Source organism: Natator depressus, chromosome 1 (assembly GCF_965152275.1).
Source record: "Natator depressus isolate rNatDep1 chromosome 1, rNatDep2.hap1, whole genome shotgun sequence".
Taxonomy (NCBI): domain Eukaryota; kingdom Metazoa; phylum Chordata; order Testudines; family Cheloniidae; genus Natator; species Natator depressus.
The window spans coordinates 102,859,461-102,885,432 of record NC_134234.1 but is presented as its reverse complement, the minus strand read 5'-3'; positions in this window follow the sequence as shown (position 1 = coordinate 102,885,432).

The window sequence follows — 25,972 nt, the reverse complement described above, 5'->3', positions numbered from 1 at the left end:
AAGAAAAACTCATTTCACCAGATTTGCTGCAGGTACACAACTTTGCAGAGTTCAACAGAATTCACAAGCTTTCAGGAATCCCTATCCTTTCCTTTTGGGATTCAGCAATTTAAGATACACTCTTGAAACCCTAAAAGGCTATTAGCAAGTATTACTGCAAGAATTTTAATGCATTTATCTTCAACTAACATGGTACACCACAGATTGAACCCATGAGATGATTTTGCAATTGCAAAAGACACAATAGAATTCAAATCGGTATTCTCTTGTACTTGAGAGACATAAACAGTTAGGTGACAACTGGAAAAAATGAAACAGCAGAGAAGGTCACCTTGAGACCCAAAGACAAAGCCATAAATAAGGCAATGTGAATTAGTCATTGCAAAGTAAAAATACAGATAGATATAATATTTCAAACTGAAAAAGAGAGAAAGACTAAGAAGGAGATGGAATGGAATAAAATAAAAGTAATTATATTTAAAGTTTATATGATATGCAGGTTATTTTGCCTTTTAAAAATTGTCAATCCCTTTTGTATAGCAAGATAAGACTAATATTATAGTATGTTTCATTCTGTATCTGTGGTCTCTGCACTATTACTTCATATTATTTGTGGTTCATGCTCAATTCCACACCTCACTACTTACTAGAGCTAGGGAGCCAGGTTCTGATCTTAATTGCACAGGTGTAAATAATGGCAGAAATAGATATACAGTTCCATCAGTCCCATGAAACCTATTCTGAGAGATCTTGATTGACAGTACAAGGGCAACACTTCTTGCCAAATAGAACCTGGGCTAAATTTTCCTTCAGTTACACCCAGGTCTTGTGTTTAGTGATCATTCGGTGCTTAGGACTAGCAAGAGATCTGTTTTATTCTGTCTCTGGTTCCAACTGGCTATGTATCACAAAAGCTTCATAGTGCCCAGCTGAAATGCTCTGTCTGAGGCCTGGTCTACACTACAAAGTTAGGTCAACATATGCCAGGTTAGGTCGAGTTAATAATGTATGTGTCTATGTTATCGAGTCCCTTCCACCGACCTAAAGGGCTTGTAAAGTTGACTCTGTACTCCACCTCGGTGAGGGCTGTAGCGCTTGAGTCAACATCCATGCATCAACATGGGGATAGTGGAGACACTGAGCTGTGTAATTTGAATGAATTGGCCTCCAGGAGGTGTCCCACGGTGCTCTGCGGTGACTGCTCTGGAGAGCACTTTCAACTATACTGCACTTCAGCCAGGTACAGAGGAAACAGCTGCCCCCCTGTTAAAGCCCTGGAAACTTTTGAATTTCAAATTCCTGTTTGATCAGCATGGAGAGCTCGTCAGCACACTGACCATGGATGCTCAAGGTCGCAAACATGCTCCAGCATGGAGTACACAGAAGGTGATGGATCTTATTCCTGTGTGGGGAGAAGAGTCTGTGCAGGCAGAGCTCCGATCCAGCAGAAGAAATACTAACATCTATGCCAAAATCACACAGGGCATGGGGGAAAAGGGTTACACCAGGGACACATAGCAGTGCCGTGTGAAAATAAAGGCGCTTTGGCAAGCATACCAGAAGACAAGGGGAGGCGAACAGTCCCTCTGATTCTGAGCCATAGGCAAGCCACTTCTATGAGAAGCTGCATGCAGTTCTTGGCAGCTACCTCACCACTACACCAAAACACTCCGTAGATACCTCTGAGGAGCCCTGGGCAACCACGGGCTACAACGAAGAGGACATTGCTGACAAGGAAGAAGAAGAAGAGGAGAAGGAGAATGTAACACAGGCAAGTGGAGGATCCATTCTCCCCAACAACAAACACCTTCTTTTAACTCTGGAGCCTGTCCCCACACAGGACCAATTGTTGGGGGAGCGTGATGCTGGGGAAGACACCTCTGGTGAATACACATTTCCAATCAAACTCTAGGGATTACATGCTATTATTTTTAACGTTGAATCTGAACAAAAAAAAATGATATAGCGGTTACAGATGGCTCTCTGAAAAAGACTGTTTATGTACATGGCCCTGGAATCCTCCAGGGACATCTCTAGGAAGCTTTCATGGAAGTACTCTGCAATCCTTTGCAGAAGGTTTCTGGGAAGGGCTACCTTATTTCGTCCACCACGGTAGGACACTTTCCCACGCCCCTCCAGTATTAACTCTTCTGGCATCATTGAGGCACACAGCACTGCAGTATAAGGACCAGGTTTGTACCCAGATGCTTGCAAGGTATGCACCAGCAATGCTACCCTTGTGCTTTGTATTCTTTGCAGTGGAAGCCTTGTCCAACAGCGCATCCTCCACACCAGGACAGAGACTTTCCCAGATTAGAAGGTGGAAAAAAGACTCAGGAGGACATGTTCAATGAGTTAATGTGTGCCTCTGAGAGTGACAAGACGGAGCTCAGCGCATGGAGGATTGCACTGGCTGACAGCCTGCACAATGACCACGAGGCCAGAAGAGCATGCAGAGAACGTGAGTGTGACACGCAGGATGAGACGGTGTGGATTATGAGGGAGCAAACAGACATGTTGAGGCATCTGGTTGAGGTTCAAAAAAGGCAGCTGGATGCTAGAGTCCCACTGCATTGCAAGCCCAACCCACCATTCCACTCGGCTCCATGCTCTGTGGGATAGCTACCCACAGTGCAGTGCTCTGTGAATCAATGAAAGCCCTGCTAGTAAGGATGCACTCTGCTGACACAATGAGCATAGTGGGGACATGCAAAATCAACTTGCTTAAATCGGAGGTTCAATGTGGACTTAAATAAAATAGACCTAATTTTGTAGTGTAGACATACCATGAGTTACACATGCTTAAAAGCATACCACACCACTCAACCCCACTGAAATCATGCACACTAAACTGACATTCAGTCTTTCTTCCTAAAAATTAAAGTAAATCTATACAGTGATGAGGTCCGCATATCAACTGTAATAGCACATACCCAGTTCTTTGATGGAAGAGCCAGGATAAGTTCGCATTAGGAGTGAAGGTCAAACTAGGTGTTTTCCCAAATCAAGACTGAAAAAACCCAGTGTCTCTTTAGAAGAAGAGAAAAATCCTACTCTTGAGTAAAGAGGGTCAGGAAATGCATTTTTCCCGTGAAAATTTTCAACAAACTATTTTTTAAAAATTTGTCAAATTTTCTAGATTTTAGTGGAAAAACTAAAAACCCAGATTTGTTTAGTTTTCACAGAACACTGAAAAGTTCTATGAAAACAATTATTTTAATGTGAAAATTTCTGTTGATCAAAAAGCCATTTTCCATCAAAAAAATGTTTCAATGGAAAATGTGTGCTTTACTACGGAGACATAATGATATTCACCAAAGGAAGAAGATAACAAGCATAACAGAAATGAAGCTATGTGAACATATAATATACCCTAGGAAAAGGGTTCATAATGTCATTTGCAACCCACATAGTGTATGCTGAAGGAATGAATGCCAGAGAACAAGGAGGAGAACGAGGCAAGAATTCAGTAACAAAAACCAAGGGATTTAAAAATTTCAAGATGGAGTGAACTGTTTCATGGTGTCAAAAGCTGTTGTGAGAGGTCAGGACGACTGTATGTAGGGGCCGTGAGATTTAGCCATGAAAAGCATTTTAGAGAAGGGTAGTTCCAGTGGAGTGAAGAGAACACAATGGAGGGAACTAGGAATGCTGGGGGTGCTGCTGCACTCTTGGCATGAAGTGGTTTCCATTATATACACGGCTTACACTTTGGTTCAATGGCTCTCATCACCCCCATTATACAAATTGTTCCAGCACTCCTTCAAAGAGGTCATGAAGCAGAAAGAGCTATAGTTACTGGGACAGGTGGCATAGTTAGAAGAGAGCAGGAAATAGGCTTCAGTGTCCATAAGAAGGGAGAAAGAGAAGAAAGTGATGGTGAGGGAGCTAAGAGAGGAAGTCATGTTGATTTTCTCTTGGTAAAATCAGCAAGGTCCTATGCAGAGAGGGAGCACAGGGCAGAAGGGGGATAGAGGGTTAGGAGAGTGTCAAAGGTGGTAGTAAAAAGAAAAGGAGTACTTGTGGCACCTTAGAGACTAACCAATTTATTTGAACATAAGCTTTCGTGAGCTACAGCTCACTTCATCGGATGCATACTGTGGAAAGTGTAGAAGATCTTTTTATATACACACAAAGCATGAAAAAATACCACTCTCCTGCTGGTAATAGCTTATCTAAAGTGATCACTCTCCTTACAATGTGTATGATAATCAAGTTGGGCCATTTCCAGCACAAATCCAGGTTTTCTCAAAACCCCCCCCCCCCACACACACACAAACCCACTCTCCTGCTGGTAATAGCTTATCTTTGTGTGTATATAAAATGATCTTCTACACTTTCCACAGTATGCATCCGATGAAGTGAGCTGTAGCTCACGAAAGCTTATGCTCAAATAAATTGGTTAGTCTCTAAGGTGCCACAAGTACTCCTTTTCTTTTTGCGAATACAGACTAACACGGCTGTTACTCTGAAAGGTGGTAGTGTGGAGGAGCAGGAGTATGCAGTTGGAATGGGGAGTGTGTGTGTGTGTGTGTGTGTGTATCAGAGTGGAGAAACAGTGCTCCTTGGCACCAGAAAGATATCAGAACAGAAGGAGCAGAGGATGAATTTACAGTGGTGGAAGTGTTTGTGACCATGGGACTTTCTCCAGAGTCCCTGGGAGAAGGAGTGTGGGAAGCAATTGATAGGAGTGACCCAAGGTTAGAGGTTGATGGGATGGACTTTGCAGTGATATAAAGAGGTTAATCAAGGAAGTTGGGTTGGCAGAGAGCCTGCAGTAGAGGCAGTTGATGAATGAAACACAGAAGAGAAGAAGAGAGGTCAATGAGGAGAGGGTTTAGCAGGGGCATAATTTTCTATGGAGCAGGGGGCAATTGCTCCCACAACCTTGGCTTGTTCCCTACTCCCCCTGCCCAGACTTTTCATAGCTCCTTGTCAGCCGACACTGTAGTGTTTCCCCTGGGCCTGCAAAGGTATTGAAGGGCAGGCTGGGCCAAGGCTCCTAATCACCAGGTGGTCAATGCCCTCCCTCTCTTCCTGCCAGCCAGACAGGAAGCAGCAGTGACAGCCTGGGCTGGAGCTGAGCATGGAGCAAGCTGGGTCCTGATCCCTGCCTGGGTATGGCCATCAGTAAGACACACACACACCCTTCAACCTACTGCCCCCTGCTACTGCCTGGGATAAGACCGGCCCACTAACCCCCAAGGTCAGCCATGGGGCTGAGAGTGACATAGAAGTCGTGAACACTGATGGATTAGAGGGCACAGATAGACATGTGGAGTTTTAACTTCTATGTGGGAAAGAATATCGGGGTTTCTTTTCATTTTCCAAATTGCTTTTGAAAGGTAGTTGGATAAAAAGACAGACAGGATAAATAGTGCACTTACACACTGTATGGGTTCCCTCCCCACTCTGAACTCTGTGGTACAAATGTGGGGACCCGCATGAAAGACCCCCTAAGCTTAATTCTACCAGCTTAGGTTAAAAACTTCCCCAAGGCACAAATTCTTCCTTGTCCTTGGAGGGTATCGCTGCCACCACTAAATGAGTTAGACAAAGATTCAGGAAAAGGACCTCTTGAAGTTCCTGTTTCCCCCAAAATATCCCCCCACAAGCCTCTTCACCCCCTTTCCTGGGGAGGCTTGATAATAATATACCAACCAAATAGGTAAACAAGGTGAGCACAGACCACTAAAAACCAATCAGGTTCTTAAAAACAGAACTTTATTATAAAGAAAAAAGTAAAAAAAGCAGCTCTGTAAAATCAGGATGGAAGGTAATTTTATGGGATAATAAGATTTAAAAACACAGAGGATTCCCCTCGAGGCAAAACTTCAAAGTTACAAAAACAGATATAAACCTCCCTCTTAGCATAGGGAAAATTCATAAGCTAAAACAAAAGATAAGCTAACGCATTTCCTTGCTATTACTTACAATTTTTGTAATCGTGGAAGTTTATTTTAGGTAGGGTTTTAGGAGATGGTTGTTCCTGTCCTGGTCCCTCTCTGTCCTGGAGAGAACAACAAAAGACCACACAAACAAGACCTCCCCGCACAGATTTGAAAGGAACTTCTTTCCTTATTGGTCCTTTTGGTCAGGTGCCAACCAGGTTATTTGAGCTTCTTAACCCCTTACAGGTAAAGGAGGGATTTTATGCTACCCTTAGCTGTATGTTTATGGCACACACCTAGGAGGATTCAGAAATTATGGTGCTGACCCTGAAGATATATGCCTGTTAGGATTTTTAAATCTAAAGTGCTGTAAAGTTCAATGTACATGAGATTGAACCCAAATATTAAATGCACCAGAGGTAAAAGCTCAGTCATGCAGCAGTGCAAATAGAGTTTTTTTTTTTTAAAGGAAAAGACTTAAAATCTCATCAGAGAATGCAGGAAGATGTACAGAACTCTGCATGGAATTTGCAGGAATTAGAATTTCTTTATCATCTTTATATGTGGAGCTCTTATTTTGGATAAAAAGAAAAGGAGTACTTGTGGCACCTTAGAGACTAACCAATTTATTTGAGCATGAGCTTTCGTGAGCTACAGCTCACTTCATCGGATGCAGTGAGCTGTAGCTCACAAAAGCTCATGCTCAAATAAATTGGTTAGTCTCTAAGGTGCCACAAGTACTCCTTTTCTTTTTGCGAATACAGACTACACGGCTGTTACTCTGAAACCTGTTATTCTGGATAGTTCTCTTTTCAGATTTTTAAATTTCTGTTTGTACAAGTATACATCTACACTGCATGCTTCTTTTGGTGGTGTGGGGTGCACATACCTATTTGGACCCCTAGCACAGGTACAAATAGCAGTGTAGCCGATAAGGCGTGGCTTAGCAAGTAGAGTAAAGACATGCCTGAATGGAATGGGTGTGTACCCAACCACATACCCTACACATCTCTTTTCTTGCTCAAACCATGCTTTCCCACTGCTAATTGTAGCAGTGTAGTGTCCCACAGCACCCTGCTGCTGAAGACATTCCCCACAGCAGGGAAAGATTCCAGCAGTGAGCAGAGTCTGGCAGAGAGGAGACAGTGGGGAAAGCCTTGGGTAGCTTCCTACTGCTGGAGCCCTTTCTCGCTTCAGGGAAAGATTCTGGCAAAGGGTTTACCCACTGCCAGACCCTTTCCTTGCTGCAGTGAAAAGATCTGGCAGCGGGGGAGATATTGAAACCTTTCCCTGCTGCCTTGCAGCAGCTGAAGTCTTTCACTGCCACGTGCAGCTATGCACCTTTAGTGTGGATGCAGCCTACTTTTCTCTGTGACGTGTAGCTATATGTACGCTACACGCTGCCAACACTGGTGTGTAGGATAGATGTAGCACAAGAAGCTGTCAGCCATCAGAATTATTCAAGTAAAATGATGGTTGTGAGTGATACACAGTAGTCTGACAGGGAAAACAGTTATTCAAACATCGTCCTTTTCAAATGATTTTTGTGGGATGAAAGAAAACCTGCATGAAGAGATATCACAAAATAAAAATTAACTTTTCTTTTTATTTCTTCCATTTCAAAATAGTCCTTCCTGATACACCTGCATCATCTGAAACAACATAAAGCAAGACAGTCGCCTTACCTCATTCTTATTTTGTTTTTGTCTTTGTACCTTCCACCATCTATGCCTCTTCCCCCCTTACTGATCTTCAGCAGGTCACATATTCTTGCCTGGCTCCAGCAGTTCTCCTGGGAATAGGAAACCACAAATCAAAGTCCTATGAAGCAATAGTGCTCTTGATTACCTGTAGTGCACAAGGTCAGTAACAGATGTGGCCTTAAGCTCTGCTTCTTGAATCTTGACCTTCAGTGAGGGACTCCCTAATGACTTGGGAGGGACATCTGTAATTAGATAAAATTCTTGCCTATGTTTATTGAAGGGCTTCAGATTAATCTCTCTGCACGTCTGATGAGAAGTGAAATGATTGTTTTCCCCGCTTCAAATGCTTCAGCATGCCTTTTCATTAATGTTTTATTGCTTGCTTACTGAATTCATCTGCTTTGGAGAGATTCTAAAAAAGAAAAAAAGAAGACCCTCCACACAATTCTGTAAGTCTACCCGTGATGAGAATTCATTCACATGGAGCTTTCTTTTGCTTATGTACTGTTTTGTGGCATTTGAAAAATGTGGCAATTTACTTGAAGAGAATAACTAAAAGTCAGTCTGAAATCCTATAGAGTATTTTAAGCACATTGTTGTCATGAATCACTTCAAGATCTCAATATAAAATGTACAATACACTGTTGTAATGTGATTGAAACTAAAATATGACTTAAAAGCATTCCATCTTTAAATCTCTCTGTAAGCCTATAGAATTATAGATGAGCATTTTAAGAAGAGATGATAAAATATTTATTCTGTTATAGTTGAGAATGAAAAAGATTCCTCTGCTTCTTTTATTTGAGAAAGTTTTACAAATGCAATTTAGCTCCAGAACACATTGCTGCAGGCACTCATCATGCAGGCCTCTTGCATAGTGTACTACCAAGAGAGCAAGAGGTGAGAGGTTAAATAACAGGCGGAAAAGTGCCAGTGGCCTTATAAAATTGGTGAAGAGACTGTAATTCTCTGAAGGGTGAAATCTGATAGAAGCCCCAAACCATAGTGGACTCTGGATAGTGACAAATGAGTTCTAACTTTTAATTTATGTGCCTGTTCTTTTTGTACCCCCCATATTGCTCTCAACTTTGTTTGCAGTGCTGGGCAGTGCATCTCTGGGGGAATTTTGACAGGACTTCACTTAGACCCTCATACTTTCCCTATTTCATGGTCCATCTGGTATCATATAGATTAATGGCTTTTTTTCTGCACCTTGGAAATGTTAGGATGGGTTACAAATAGCAAATCCCTTAGAAGTTAGTAATGATGCTCCATTTTTGCCTCTAGGTTACTAAAAAAACCCTGAAAAAATAAATAAGAACTGTTTCAACAGGGCTATTTATAGAACAACACTGATTCAGCATCCTGAGTAATTCATTATATGTCATTAGTATTATTAATTAGCATTTTCCTCCATACTTCACAGAAGACCAGGCCTGTTACTTATTCCCCGGTCCCACAGGTATCCTAGATGGCTATATATTACAAGTCCTACCTCTTATGCCCCCAGGCGCTACCTGAGCAGGCTCTAAAAACCACTAGCATCAAGTACAGTGCCTCAGCTGCCTCCAGTGGACTGGGCTCGAAGAGAGTGCCTTCTTGCACCATTATGTCACAGCTGGACCTTGCACATTTTAATGGTTTTCATTTGTTCTGCCTTTTAATGAAGTGTGCCAGGTTGTGGCATTCCTGGTGTTTGGGAGCTTGTTGTTGTGTGCCATCTAACTAGTCTTCACAGGTTTTTTAATCCATTAGCTCCATTTAAGTGTCTGTTTTGCTATAATCCATTAACGTTACCATCTTAACGTAGCTATGCTATTTGATTGCCAATTCATTTTTACTGCCACCTCATTGCCACTACTTGGTTAACTCACTTAACAACTCACCTTTACCAGTTGACTTCTGTTGGTCTGTATATTCATTTTGTTTTTGTCTCGCCTCCACCCATGCTGTTTCCTATATGTTTCACTGTGTTCCAGAGCTGTTACTAGCCGTGTAATTTAGGGCAGCTGATAGACTGCTCTAAGTTATGTTTCAGCACCGAAACAATTAGAATCAGGACAACATAAAGATGGTTTAAAGCCACCTTCTTTCCCCTCACCTCATCCAAAGTAGTACTGACACAAAAAGATTGGTCCCAATGGTTCTAACTTCATTTAGTTCAGTCCCCACTGATCAGCCAAACTGTGTGTCCAATTCTGTGAGATGTCAAGCCACCAAAATCAGTGGGAGTTGAAGATGGCAACCTTCTGGGAAAAGGAGATAGGTTCAGTGTGTCAGGCACTCATCTCAGACCTACATTCAGTTCCCTACTCTGCCACAGGCTTCCAGTGCGATCATGGGCAAATCATTTAGCATCTCTGTACCTCAGTTCCCTGTCTGTAAATTGGAGATGACAGTACTTCCCTATCAGGTTGACAGCATTGTGATGGTTAAGACACTAAAGATTTTGAGGTGCTCAGATTCTGTGGTAATGGGGGACACAGAAATACCTAATACAGAATAGATCTCAGCCCTTGGAAAAGAGTTGAGCCATAATGAAACTTAAATTATACTTACAATTGATTTTAATGTCTGTGTAAAGGTGTCCTAAATTTAACTTTAGGAAAGGTTTTTTTTCTTGTGTTGTAATACTTTCCCATCTATTTTTTTAAAAGCAATTTATGAAATAAAAGTGATTGTCTATTGCCACAATATTTCCTGCCATAATTTCAAAATCAAGACTGTTAACTGGTGTATATCTATTTTTGCCTGGGTTTGCCCTAATAAGAAGCTTCTACTGTACTTTTATGTATTTTATATTACAAGAACAGGGAAATGCAAGTTAAAAAGTAGATTTAGCTAAAATGAATTAGGATTGCGATTTCACCTGACATTACCTCATAGCATAGGTATTTGCTGTTTTGTAGTTCTCTGCAGTAGATAAATTCGCTCAGGCTCAAATTTATATTAATTTGCTGTGTTGTGTCATTTATAGATATATTAATGTCACTGATCAATGAGAAACCAGCTAAAGGTTGTGAAGCATAATGCCTTTACTCTGTAATATTGAACCAGGGCTGCCTAGAGAAAAGAGATGAATGATTTCTACATCAAGCTTAAATAAAGAAATGTGGAGCTCCTTCAGGTTGTGTATAGCTGAAGCTTTATCACCTTCACAAAGTCAAGTAAACATATGCTTGGTCCCTGTGACCTTTAATGAGTAGAATTAAAATGAAAGTGCCAAAAATGTACATTAAACTATCCTGACTTTGGCTTTTGTCTAGTTTGAAAAATCTTGTGAAATAGTAGTGCAAAGGGAGCAAAAATTTTGTAAGAGGTAATGTGAGTAGAATTACTCTGGTGATGTTTCAATCATTCTAAAATCCCCATTTTCCAGAGACACTAAAGTAAATTTGCTACAACACATTTTCAGCTCAGTTGTATTGATGTGCAAGTTGAGATTTAAATCTTGCAGTAAGACCATGCATTACAACACCGGAAATAGTCTGGTTAATCTTCCAATCTTACAACAAGTTTGGTGTCTCATAATTTGATTCTTGAACTGAACTTTGCCATTGCCTAATAGCAAACCTAGGGTAAAATGTTGAGACAATATCATTTTCATTTGGGCACAAAGAGGCTGAGACACAATATTCAACTAAGCTAAAATATTCCAAATGTGATTAACTACTGATGAGAAATAGAGCCTGGCAAAGAACATGAAGCAGGAAATTGATTGGTTAATTAGTACTATGCTTTGAAAATCTAAAACACTAAAAAAACCAACAATGGGAACAAAACAAAATTCTCTAACTGAAAACTCTCTGTAGCATCATGGGGGAGCTGCATCCCCTTATGGACCTTCCAGAAGCCCTGTTGCCTCCATGAGTCTTCCTGGGAAGAAGTCTCCACCTCTGGTGCCCACTGTAGCAGGGCTCTGGCTCACTAGATAATTGTCCCTTTAGCCTTATCTCCCTCCAGATGGATGAGTTGGAAGGGCTCAGCCCTGAAAAGTTCTTAAAAAAAAAAAAAAGCAAACAACTCAATACTGGATAGTTCCCCAGTTTTCCAGGGGGGTGCTCCCTGCCTTTCCTTCAGGTTTGTCTCCTTTGGGTCATCGCTCACTCCTGGCACTCACCAACTGGTTCTCCCCAGTGTCTGCTCCAGATAGCAGACCTATCTCTCCATAACTCTGCATGCAAAGCTCCCTTCAGGCATGAACTCCTTCCTCCTTCCTGGCTAGCCAATCCACAACTGAGACAGGCGTTCTCCTTTTATCCCTCCTCTAGTCTTGGCATTAGCTTCAGATATAGCAGGGTGGGGCTAGTTGGGCCCATAGACTTTCTTTAATCACTTCTCTGCTGGGGTGGGGACTCTCTGCCCCATCACACTCCCCAAATGAATGCTTATTTATTATTTTTGCCCCTTTTTGACCTGATCAGCAAGTCAAAGTTTGGGGCCCTGGGGATGTTCCATTTGGAAGTAGAAATTGATGGAGTCTAGTATTTTCTTTGCTGCAATCTTGTTTATTCTTCTCCAAACGCAGGCGGAATCAAGAAAAAAGAAGTAATTTCTTAGCTTACGACTCCCAAGCCTCTCCCAACATTTGACCCAAGAACCCTCTCTCTAGCTTTTTCAAGGGTCACACAATGCTTAGAGGTTGATGCTTGGCTTTGTTGCTTTTTGCCTCTGCCCCTCTCTCTCTCTCTGTTCTGTGTGTTCACGGCTTCAGCATGTTTTATCTTCCTTCACACATGCATGCACACACAAAACACAAACAATACTCAGCAAAAGCGCTCCACCTATTTGAACCTGGTCTACACCTGCTCTAGGTCAATGGAAGAATTCTTCTGTTGACCTAGCTACTACCTCTTGGAGAAGTGGGTTATCTACATTGAAGGGAAAAAACCCTTCCATTGATGTAGCTGTGCCATTGTAGCCACTGTAGGGTAGACACAATGTCCTGGATGGGATCATGGCTGCCTTTTGTCTTAGGCGGGGTGGGGCTTGTGATTAATTTATCCTGACAATTATGTTAATTGAAAGGTGTGTTTCCATCCAATCTCAAAGAGGTTTGTAAACCAACCAGTACTCCTCAGCATTACACTGTTAATAATAATAGTAATAAGAAATAATAGCATTGTACAGAATGAGAAGCAATCATCTGTACCACTTGCATTCATAGTCAGTGTCACTGAAAAGTGTTTAAGAAAGTAATGAGGCAAATTTTTCTTAACATTTTTTTCTAGTCCAGAAAATAATCAAAACAGACCCTATTTTGCAACCCATGTGGTTTCAATAAATTGGCATTTTTCAGCAAAAAATATTCCATTGAAAAATTCCTGACCAGCTGTACTCTCTAGATCTTTATCCCTTCAACTGAAAACCCAAATGTTCTCAGCTCCAAGCAAGACATCCAAAATCTTCTTCAGATCATACCTCCATTATTACAAAAGAACATAGAAAGGCTTATAAGCAATTCATGTTTAGGGAATATAACACATCTGGGCCCCATCTACACTACACTACCAGTCTGACAATCATTATAACACAGTTATGCCCAAATGTGTTATAATACAGTTTGGTATGACCTGTTTAGACAGAACTAAACCATGTAAAAGCATTGTTGGGACACCTTTATGTTGTAAATGGGTAGCAAATCATGGTTATAATGGGAGTGCAGATGGGGCATTAGAAAAAATAACATTCTCACATCCTGGTGCATAATTTGCATTGTCTTTTGAATTTAGAGAATACAAAAGTCTTTGGTGAATTATTTTAATGTGACAGCTACCCTACTGTTCACCTCAAACTGCCCTCTGTATCTATGAAATCCTTGTTTTTTGTCTCAAAATAGTTGAAAAAGAACTCCTTTATTCATAGTCAAAGAAAATGCACATCTCTATCTAGGAGAATAAAAACAGCAGCAAAGAATGCATGAGATATTTAAAACCCATGTTTATTGTTCATCAGAAAGAATTAGATAAGTTCAGGGAGGATAGGCCCATCAATGGCTATTAGCTAAAATAGTCAGAGGTGTAATCCCATGTTCTGGGTGTCCCTACATGTTTGACTGCCAGAAGCTGGGATTGGAAAACAGCAGATGGATCATTTGATAATTACCCTATTCTGTTCATTCCCTCTGAAATATCTGGCACTGGCCACTGTCAGAAGACAGAATACTGGGCTAAATGGATCATTGATCTGACCCAGTATAGCCATTTTTATGTTCTTATCTTCAGCTGGATTGTGCTCAAAAAATCCCCTTAATTTCAATGGGAGCAGGTTTGGGCTCATCCATTTTAAATGCAATAATTTGTGACATTACTAGTCAGGTGCTAAAGAAAAAATAAAAACATGTTTGGCTTTTAACTCTGAGTCTTCCTAGTCCTAAGTAAATCTGCTATTCATAACAACACATATATAACAAAAAGTGTTATCCATGTCTTTAGACAAACACTGTACGTATGTTGTACTTCACTTTGAAATGACCTACCTGTGACTGTGATAATGTCTTTATACAGGCCAATTCCAAGGCATGCAAGGTCAAAGGAGTGGATAATTTAATGGTTAATAGGAAGAAAATCAAATTATTAATAATTTCATGAAGTTCCTATAATACTTAAAGTAATTGGATAGATATACAGTAAATGTCTGTTGGAGCACGAACACTATTCTCAGCTGTGAAACCCACTTGCCTTGCAAATGAACTTGTATAAGACAGTTTAACAGTGCGTATGAGTGTGATTCATTTTCCTTCCTTGTGTGTGTCTCTCTCTCTCTGATAATGAGGAGACAGTTCAGAGAACATTCTCACATATTCCTGGAAGTAAAGTTGGTCCTGTCCAATATCCTATCCAATAGTGAATTTTAGTGTGTCAATATTATCATATGATGGTGATGGTACTGATTAGCATTGGAGAGACAATAATTACAAAAATATCAAAAACCCTTCCCAAAAGATAGCCTATATGAGGCTGGCTTTCTTTGCTTCATAAAACTGTAGGGGTATTAACTTTTAGTAAGTGCTATGCCTTATACCCCTACTTCTGTCACACCTTTGGAAACGTAGGCCAAACCAGGTCCTCAGACTCCCTCTGAAACCTCATTGCAGAAGATATTTATGTGTTTCAGTGTAATCTTTCCTAAATACTGTTTTTATTTGTTCTTTTTAAATGATGGGGTAAATGGTAAAGAAAAACAATTTCCACAGTAATAGAGATGAAACTGCCATAAACTCCCACTAATCCTGAATATGATCCTGTTTCTAGGCCTCTATAGTTACCTTACCTTACCTAATAGTATTTTTAGTAGTACAGACTATAACTATAAAGATGTTCCCCCAGGATATAAGGCAACAATAAGTGTGAACATATGTTTAGTATACTAGTTTAGTGTATATGAACCTATCTGGCTCTCTGCACTCAGGGTATGTGTACATAGCAATTAAATACCCACCACTGGCCTGGGTCAGCTCACTTGGACTTGTGAGGCTTGGGCTGCAGGGCTGTAAAATTGCTGTGTAGACATTCAGGCTCAGACTGGAGCCCAAACTCTGGGACCCTGCAAGCAGGGAGAGGTCCCAGAGCCCAGGCCAAGCCAAAACAATTTTTAGCCCCACAGCCCATCGCCACAATCCCAAGTCACCTGACCTGATCCAGCCAGGAAGGGACTGGTGCTGATGGTCTTTTATTCCAGTGTAGACATACCCTAAAAGACTGCTAAAGATTCCTTAAACTCAAGTGGCAGATGCTTGTGATGAAGGTCACTGCTTCAATCTCCACAGGGCCAGATTGTGAACCTTTCACTCACACCTGGTAAGCAGTCAGTCACACAAGTAGTCTTGTTCATTCTCCTTGAGGCATAAAATCACCTAAAATGCCCACAGAATAAGTGCAACTCAACACCTTCCCCAGCGTGGAGAAGTTTCTAGTAGACAGCATGGAACTCTAACTTGTTTTGTGTGGTTATAACTTTAAAAAAAGTTAATAAATATATTATAAAATATGAATCAAATTGTGAGCTAAGCTTATTTGCTTTAAGTCATTGTTCAGTTTTTTTCTTACAGTAGGAAACACTATAGTTCTCAAACAGTAACAACAAAATATAATAGAGAAACAATGCATGCTCCAAAATGGTTAAATTTAATAAATCATTCACCAAAGTTGTTACATAGTCAAAAATAGTGAGTAGCTTGTCAAGGAAAGATTCAGGCAACTCCTCTGCCTTCCATTTACTGACTACACCATATATATCAAAAGGAATTAAAAATGTGAGGAATGTATAAAGGGGTTTTTAAATATACTGTACCTGGTTTCTTCCCTCTGCAGGGGAGTTCTTGGAAAGGGTGTAGCCTTCTTTAAATCATGAGCAATAAAGAGTCAACTAGAGCCACATCCTGCCCTGGCCTTTCCACCATGGTTAAAGAGCTGTCTATTGTATCCTGAAAGCACTCAGAGATGAGGAGGAAAATGTGTTATGCACTTTGTGGTTTCTCTGAGCAACAGTAAATACCTTAGCTAACACCTTAGCTAATACTTATGAACCTTAGCTAACACTTGCTGGATGTACAGTATCCAAATAGAAGGTATAACCACTCCACTAAACCAGTGTTCACAACCAGGTTACTTGTACTCCTGGGGGTATACACAGGTCTTCCAGGGGGTACATCAACTCATATAGATATCTCACTAGCTTTACAACAGGCTACATAGAAAGCTCTAGTTAAGTCAGTACAAATTAAATTTCATACAGAAAATGACTTGTTTATCCTGCTTTATATACTATAGATGGAAATGTAAGTACAATATTTATATTCCAATTGATTTATTTTATAATTATATGGTAAAAATGAGACAGTACGCATTTTTTCATTAATAGTGTGCTGTGACACTTTTGGATTCTTATGTCTGATTTTGTAAGTGTAAGCAGAGTCAGGATGGGCTCCACCCTGACATCTGGTGGTGAGGTGTGGCAAGTAGTGGAAAAGAACTTCAGGGGCTGATCTCAATTTGCATAGGCACACCCACCCCGCCTAGAATGAGGCCATAACTGCCCAAATGGTCACTTTGGCTGTTGTGGGATCCCCAGTGTCTTTGTTATTGGGGCGGGAAGAGTAAATTGTTATTACCCTGATTATGGGAACTGTGCTTGGAACTGTACTTGGCCTTTTGTTATGATGGAGGGACTCACCATCAACTGAGTAGCACTCGCTAGGCAAGGGACATGGGTTCCAAAACTCTGTGAAGGGAGAGAGACTTGAGACAGGTATTAGTACCTGGTGGTGTGGGCCCCTTTGTGAGGGCCTGAAGCACCAATTGCACCTCTGTCTCTCTCCACTGTGGAATGTCAGAGCTAATGTTGGGTCTATTAAGAGTCTTGCTACAGGTACTGTGCTGCATTCACTTTGGCCTTATGGTGCACCAGCACTAAGGCCCCCACTACTATGAGCTGAAATCACTGAGAGCTGAAATCACTGAGCACTGTGTCAAGTAGTGGGGAGCCGGAAGATCTAGAGTGCAGTGGTGCTGTTCGTGAGACGGCGAGCTGTGCAGAGCGGAGCCGTTCGCGAGACGGCTAGCTGAGCAGAGCTGTTCGTGGGACAGCGGTGTGTTCGCGAGACGCCGAGCTGAGCAGAGCTGTTCGTGGGACGGCGAGCTGTGCAGAGTGGAGCCGTTCGTGAGACAGCGGTGTGATCGTGAGACGGCGAGCTGAGCCGAGCTGTTCGTGAGACGGCGAGCTGTGCAGAGGGAGCCGGTCGTGGTGGAGCGGAGCCGTTCGTGAGACAGCGGTGTGTTCGTGAGACGGCGAGCTGAGCCGAGCTGTTCGTGAGACAGCGAGCTGTGCCGAGCGGAGCCGGTCGTGGTGGAGCGGAGCCGTTCGTGAGACGGCAAGCTGAGCAGAGCTGTTCGTGAGACGGCGAGCTGTGCAGAGTGGAGCCGGTCGTGGTGGAGCGGAGCCGTTCGTGAGACAGCGTAGCAGAGCAGAGCCCTGTGGGGCAGTCAGCTTCAGGACACGTAAGGTACCCCTTACCTCTTTCCCCCACACACAGGCACATTTTAGCCAGACTGGGGAGTAACACTCTGCAGATGAACTTTTGAACTCTGGGGCTGGACTTTTTGGATTTTGGGTGATTTGAGGATTGCTGGACTCAAGAGACATTTGGGTTCTGGGACTCAAGAACCCGAGGGAAAGGATGTGGCCCAATTTTCTGGGGTGGGTCTTTGCTCATGGTTTGGTTAATGAACACTAGTTGTGGTGTTTTCCCAATTTAATGCTGATGTCGTTTACCTCATGTTATTAAAGATTCTCTACTACACCGAGACTCCGTGCTTGCGAGAGGGGAAGTATTGCCTCTTCGAGGCGCCCAGGGGGTGTGTAAGATTTTCCCAGGTCACTGGGTGGGGGCTCGAGCCAGTTTTGTATTTGCTTTGATGAGAGGGAACCCCTGTGTACTGAACCCGGCCCTTGCTGCTATCAACTTGGCCTGGCAGAAGGGTTACATAAGCAAGTAGATTGTAAGTGAAGTGAAACTTGGGGGTATGCAAGACAAATCAGAGCCCTGTGAAAGGGATACAGTCGCTTGGAAAGATTGAGAGCCATTGCACTAAACCATAAACTTACCTCACCACCACAAAGGGGTTGTGGTCAGTGGATCAACAAGTTAAACAGACCTTGCTGCTAGCATGGTGGCAAAAATGTCTTCTATTCCCTTCCCTCTGAATACTAGCACAACACAGTTTGGGATTTAATCTTTAGAGTCTGAGCCTGTGATGTGCCGAGCATCTTTTGTTAGGCGCTGAGCACCTGAAACTTGTACAGATGTCAAAGATAGTAGGTGGATAGCGAGCCTCCTCTGACCCTTTCGTGAGCATACCCGGAAGTAGAAAAAGGACAGACAAACAGACTGCAGAAATGAGTATACAAGAAAGTGAGCCTAAAGCTGGGGTGGAAGAGGAACAGGAGCAACTGAAGTAAATTCTTTCACTATAGCCTCTCATCTTTGCTTTTAAGAAAAAATTAGTAACTCAGCTATAATCACTTCCCATTCAGAGTCCTCAGCTTCTTGTTTACAGCAGAAGGAGAATCTGTGATATAGAAGAAAAACAGGCACGAGAGTGTCATCATTTCAGAAATCTGACTGACACAGCCACGACAGACAAATAAATATTCTCCCACTTCATCACACAGGGCTGCTTTAGTTTAATAGCAGCAGAGATTTCGTGTGTGTGTGTGATATAGTTGGCAACCTGGCCTTTTGTTTCATTATCAAAGTATAGAGCTGAGCAGCTCTTAATATAAGCACCCTAGTAAAGTACAGTAATATGCTTTGGGGTTTGTGGATACCAAGACTTTCCAGGAAGTACAGCCCAAATATATTAAAGAATCATTCAAAAATGGTATGCCTATGGTAGATCTACAGCACTGTGCTTCCTCCAGCTTTCTCCTTTAAATGGTTTCTGAGCACAGTGCTGTGTGTTTAAAGATCTGTACGTGAAAGACAAACATAAATGAGATGATAACAGAAAGGAGATCAGGTGTACAACACTTCAAATAAAGAGTTAGCAAAGTAGGTTCCATTTCAGTAACAAACATTTTAATCACACTTTGAAGCTCATAGCAAGTATAAGCATCCCCAGCTGGACTCTCACCTGGCTGCTGAGTTTGGATCCAAATGTGATTCTAAGTACACTGAGTCAGTCTGAGTAGCATCCAGGTACTGTCGCTGGCCTCTTAAGCTTACTGCTGGGGTTCAGAATCACCAGAGGTGAAAGTAAGCCGGTACGCCCCAGCTTTCCCAGACGGCAATTTAAATCCCTAGTCTAGCAGTGGCGGGGCTCCGGAGGGGATTTAAAAGGACGGGGCGGTAGCGGCTGCTGGAGCCCCAAGCCCTTTACATCTCCACCTGAGCCCTGCTGCCGAAGCCCTGGGGTAGCGGTGGCAGGGCTCTGGTGGGGATTTAAAGGGCCTTGGAGCTCCAGCCACCACTACCGCCCCGGCCCTTTAAATCCCCTCCGGAGACCTGCTGCCAAAGCCCTAGGGTAGCAGCGGCAGGGCTACCCTAAGGAGCCCAGCTGCCACTACCCCAGGGCTCAGGCAGCAGGGCTTAGGCGGGGATTTAAAGGGCTCGGGGCTCCGGCAGCCACTACCACAGCGGAGCCCCAGGCCCTTTAAAGCTCTGCCAGAGCCCCAGGGTAGCGGTGGCAGCCGGGAGTCCCCAGGGCTCCTCAGTGATTTAAAGGGCCCAGGGCTCCGCTGCAGTAGCGGCAGCTGGAGCCCTGGGCCCTTTACATCACTCCTGAGCCCCGGGACTCCCAGCCGCCTCTGCATCTGGTAGCTCGGGGGTGATTTAAAGGGCCCGGGGATTTAAGGCCCTGCCTTTTCAGGTTGAGGCCATGCCTCCTGCTCAGGACTCCGGCGTACCAGTAAATCCTTTAACTTACTTTCACCCCTGAGAATCACTATGTCATGCCCTTTCTTGGAAGTGGGTCCCTGTCGTCTAGCTGCCCAAGGCCCCATGACCACAATTGAGCCCCTCTTCCCCGGTCTCTCCAAAAAATTAATCACGCCCTTTCCCAGAGCTCCATTTTTGTGGGTACTCCAGTTTACTCCTTCAGGGACATGTGACAGTTACAGCAAGGAACTCAGAGGCCTTGAACAGTAACTTTGTAAGTACACATACTTATTCATAGAGAAAGCCTAGAGACTTACCGTTCCAAGCAAAAACAGCAAAAACTGTATGCAAAAAATCTCCCTCCAGAACCCTCAACACTCCCAGAGCCCTTCGGGTTTTGTCAGTCCTTCCACGGTCCCAAGACCCTGCTTTCCACCTACTCTGCTGTCCGGTTCACTTCTCCCTGCCCCCGCAACAAGCTCTCCTTTGCTTGTTCAGGTCTGGAGTTCAACAGGTACTCCCTAACTCAGAGAGCATATGTTTAGGGAAGTGGGGGTTTGTTTGTTTGTTTGCTTTCAACAGTCGCTCCTAACACGATGGTCCCCAAACTGTGGGGCATGCCAACTTAGGAGGGCCCGGAAGAACAGGGGGAGGGGGGAAGCACGGCTGGGGTCAGGCCAGCCCCCATGGGAGGCAGGGAGGAAGTGCCACCCAGCCCCGCTCTGCCCCCAGTGGTGCTCTGGCCCCAGCTCTGGGCCCCGGCTCCACTTCTTGCCCCAGCTCCTAAGCGTGGCTCCTGGTGGGGGTGAAGATAGATTCCATTACGATTAATGGGACGGGCACAGCAGAAAAAATATGGGGACCACTGTTCTAACACCTCTTCCTTTATTCTTCTGTACTGCAGGGGATTTCATTGCTTTAAACCACTCCTGCTCCTTAGCTTGGTCAGTCTCTTAGGCATATTCTTTGCTCTACCAGGGAAAAGTCATTCAGTCTACTCCCTTTTGAATGTCCTGAACGTGCTTCCAGACAAAGTGTTAGGTGTGTGATATATGACATGATGCCTATCAGCAAATGGCAATGAGGGTTAGTTACACATCAAGTTCCTAAAATGAATCAGAATTCATAAATGGTACATAGACAGATTCCCCAAAGTGTCACAGCAAGATAACCAGGATTTGAACACCTGGAACAGCCTGTGCTAAAGGATATTTTAAAAAATGTTCCTAGAGCAGCAGAAGCAATGTGCCTGATTTATAGCAGATTGGGAACATTGTATCAGGAGCGAATGATTAAGTATATACTCTGTGTTAGACAGATTTCCCCCATGCGTATGCACAAGCATGCATGCAAACCCACATGCCCTTGCACACATGTTCTTTAGATTGATTTTGTGTTGCCTTCCATTGTTAACATTAGGTTATAAATAGAATCTGAAATCTGTGGCCTCTTGCTCATTGTTGAGGAGAAGAAAATTCCTTGATAAAATGCTGTGAGTCAACCATTTACCAAAGCATCACCAGTAATAAGTGATTTATGTTTACAAGAATTACTTTTTTCTCCAAACAGAGCTGAGTCTATAGAAAAGCACAAGATAGATGTGTTGAGTTTTACCCTGTGGAATCTAATATCCAGGTTAAAAACTTGGCCTACACTTGGAAAATAAAATTTAAGCCATTCTTTCACTTGCTTTAGACACTGACCACAAAAAGGAGGTATTATAAACAAAGTAATGAAGACCGTATCATTTCTGGTCTGAACAAACCTATCCCTGACAGATCTCACTTCAAACTCAGAATTTCAATATGGTGCTAAATAAAACCTACAGAACTGTTAACTAGTTTTAGAAATCTGTAATGATACCAATAAGAAGCCATCAAAGACTGCTAAGCCTTCTTTTGGTAATAATGAAAAAAAAGTATTGATAGAACTTTTCAAAAGCAACATCCTTCCACAGAACACAGTAAGAATACTGACAGCAGCTGGGATATAATCTTTTTCTCTGTTAGTGAAACAATACATACAGGATGGGAAGTGTTAAGTGGAAGGAAAGGATTCTCATTGTCAGAGAAGCTAGCTTTGGACAATATTGCAATCGCTGTTCCTTCTTTGCTCAATATCAATCATTTTGTCGTATTGGAGATGACACTCTTTTCCACTGAGGAAAAGGTTGAACTCTTCTACTTACTAAAAATAGATCCGCCTTTACTATATTTTACTCTTTTAACTGTCCCTTCAGTAGATAAAGCAGAGAATAGCTGCCTGGATGATTTTAGAGGCCAGGACTGATTCTAAGTAAAAACAGTGATACAGTAAATGTTTTAGCTAATGTGGTAAAAATATAAAACCTAGGAAGGCATTATATATGATCTGTTGTATGTCTGACTTGGGAACCTACGTGTTGCTAGGGTCAAGGTATTTTGCCCTTTGACATAGTTCCTGCTTAAGCTTATGCAGCATGGCTCACTCTTAGCACTCACTGTTCTACTAAATCAAAATATGGCCCTGGGAAACATTTATTTTCCTCTTTATTGAATTTAGATGCAAGGCCTGGAGTGTATTTGGCATGGTGTTTATTCTGCACCTGTTTAAAACATGTTATGGGAGTCCTGGTGCACAGCGATTTATGTTTCCATTAGTGTTAATGAGAGTACTCTGTGTAAATCTCCATGTGTCCGGATGAAATACAGCTTTTGCAGAAAAGAAAAGAGCTCCTAAATATTTGAAAGATATTCTCATAAAATATCCAAAGGCAAGTCTAAGTTTAACAGAAGCCTTCCCCATTATTCAGGATGGGTAAAAAAACAACAACAAAACAGCCAGACACTAGCAATGAAATGTTTTATTATATTATTTTTATTTAGATTTATAACTAAAAGGCGGGCAGTGCCTATCCTGGCCACAAGGCACCTGTTGACATAATTGAAAATGTACAATGCAAAATTGTTTTTTTTCATGCTTTACTTATTGATTTTTTTATTGTTAAGGCAATAACAATACAGCAAAAGGTAATAAGAAATTGACTGTGCACAGATATTTATTGCCATGTGCTCTTAACAGACATATAGTACAATTGTTTTGTCATATCCACATCTTTGTTTTGTGTGATTTACTGTTCTACAGCATAAAAATAGCTATTGCAATTGTTTAATCTGTCAGATTTTCCCTTCCTCCATTCCTTCCAATTATTTTACACCCATGACTTAAATTAGGGCCAAAGTATATCTAGCCCTTATGTAGAAAAGGGGCTAGAGCCTTCTGGGCTGGAGCCTGAGCTCTGGGCCCCTCCCATCTCTCAGAGCCCTAGAGCCTGGTCTTCAACCCAAGCCTGGAAGTCTACACAGCAATAAAACAGCCCCACAGCCTGAGCCCCTGAAGACCAAGCTGGCTTTGCCACGTGGACATACCCATAAATCCCAGGCAAAAAATTCAGTTAGAGAGCACAAAGACTGCTCTGTTGCCCAAAGGTCTAAAGAGGCGCTGTGGGCATGACCCCAGCAGCACCCCACCAGACTGCAGAACAGGCATGACATACAGTGAGGGAGCAGGTGGTAGCTGTAGTGATAGGGAATAGAGCAGTGCAAAGGAAGAGTGGAATGAGAGAAAGCCTCATTACCCCCAATCCTTCTACTACTGCCTCTCCACTGAAATATGTTTTGGGGTAAAGCAATCAGAGGCTCCTTGAAACCCGCTTGGATTCCTTCCTTGTTCCAGTGAAATCCCCAAAGCAGTTGGCCACAGGAGGAACCCAGGCATACAAAGCTGTGTTGGTTCAGACAGCACAATCACCCACATTAGCTAAGCTTCCCTTCTCTGTTCCTGTGGCTCTCAGCTTAGCTACAAGAGCACATTCTGTCTAGAGAAGTGTTGCTCTCCTATAGAGTTCCTAAAGTCAGCAGGGGAAGAACTACCCTCCGGTTGTTTTTACAGCAGCTATTGATCCTCTCCACAAATTGTCACAGCACCACTACTCAGCTCTTCCCACTATTCTTATGTAATTATCACAATGTCCCTCTTTCTTCTAACTTTGACTGCTACTTCTCACCCCCACCAATCCTTCCTTGCCTGCCTCTCAGCTGCCATTGATTTGTCCTCCCTCCCTCACCCCTGGATGCCATTTAAAAAATGGTCTGGTTAACAAAGGTTGAACTGTAGTATAAAAAGAGTCATTCCACTCTTGTGTGCAAAAATGTCCAATATTAAGATCAAGGGAAGAGTAACCCAGTTCAAGGCCAGAAAAGACCATCAGATCATCTAGTTTCACCTTTATACCACAGGTCCTTAAATTTCACCCATGTTGCCCCGAATTTAATCCAATAACTTGTGTATGGCTAACACATGTCTTCCAGAAAGACATCCAGTCTTGATTTGAAGAATCCACCACTTCTCAAAGCTGTTTGCTCCAGTGGTTAATCATCCTCACTATTAAAAAATGTGTGCCTTAATTCTCATTTGATTTTGTCTGACTTCAGCTTCCAGCTATTCATTCTTCTGATTCCTTTCTCTGCTAGATTAAAGAGCCCTGTCATACCTGTGATACAGGAGAGCCAGGTAGCAGTGGTCGAGGGGAAATATATAAGCCCTAGGCTAATTAAGTTGTGCTTCCCTGTAGACTAGGGAGGGTTGCTACAGGTTAATTGAAGCACCTGTAGTCAATTAAGTCCCTGTCAGGAACCTAATAAACCCCCCTGATTCAGGCAGTCAGGGAGAGAGGAGGAAGAAGAGAGGATTGGAGCTTGGAGATGTGTTGTGAGAGCTGAAAGACCAGAGAACTGAAGTAAGGAAGATGAGACTCCCTCCCACAGCCTCTAAGGACCCCTCCTCCCCCCACCCAAGGGGGAAGAGTGTAAGAGGGGTTGAGAGGGGCTGGGACTCAGAGTGAGGAGCAAACCCAGACCCTCCCCTGCTTTGCTCCTCTACCACCTTCCTGGACTACTAGCGTGGCCTTCGGCACCCAAGAGCAGGGGCAAAGGGTGGCATCTTATTCCCCCTCCCTCCCCCCCAAGAAAAGCGCAGGACCTACCATATGAGCATTGGCCATCTTGTCACATATCCCGTATTTTCTCTTCTTGAAAGTAATTATACATTGTGATCAAGTCACCTCTCCACCTTCTTTTTGATAAGCTATACAGATCAACCTGTTTGTCTCTCATAGGACATTTTCTCCAGCTCTTCAGACCATTTTTCTGACTCTTGTCTGCAGCCTCTCCAATTTTTTGACTTTTTTTTTTAATGTGGACATCAGAATTGTCTGTAGCTGATCTCCTTGGCCTATGGTTCATCTTCATAAATGATGTTGCTTTGGGAGCCTTCAGAAAGACTTCTGATCTTCCCCTTTAAGTAAAAAAATTCTACGCAACCCGTCCTGCAAAGGCATAGGCTGGTGCTTTACTTTATGCACTGCAAGAAGTTTCATTGGCTTTAATGTGACTCCACACAGCACAACAAGTTAAGCGTGTACCTAAATCTTAGCATATCTTGGCCATAGTATACAACATTTTTCATCAGTAAGTTGACCATCACTTCACCCACCTAAAACTTGTGTATGAACATTCTATTATGGGGAAAGGTAAAGGACAAATGCTGAGTTCTCCTGTCTAATTGCTAGGGTGCACCCTTAGAAGAATTATTGCCCAGGGTTCTGCAGTATTGGAACAATTAAGATAATCATCTCTTATTATGAAACAATACAACAATTCCTTTATTATAGACTTTTTACCATTATTTTTTGTCTAAATGGTTGCAAAATTACAAAAATAATGGTAAATTTTCATGATTTTATGAATTGCTACAGAAGGCTAAAAATATGAAATTCTCTCATATGTTTTAATTATGGAGAGAGAAAATGAACCACCTAGGATAGATGTTAGCCTCATCACTCAGTGCCCACCTGGAAGTCTCACAGATACCATGGTGATGAGGGCAATATAAAAAGCTGAATTAAATAGAATTATACCAAGGAAATAGCATGGATTTGAAAACCAGATGTTTTGCTGCTGAGC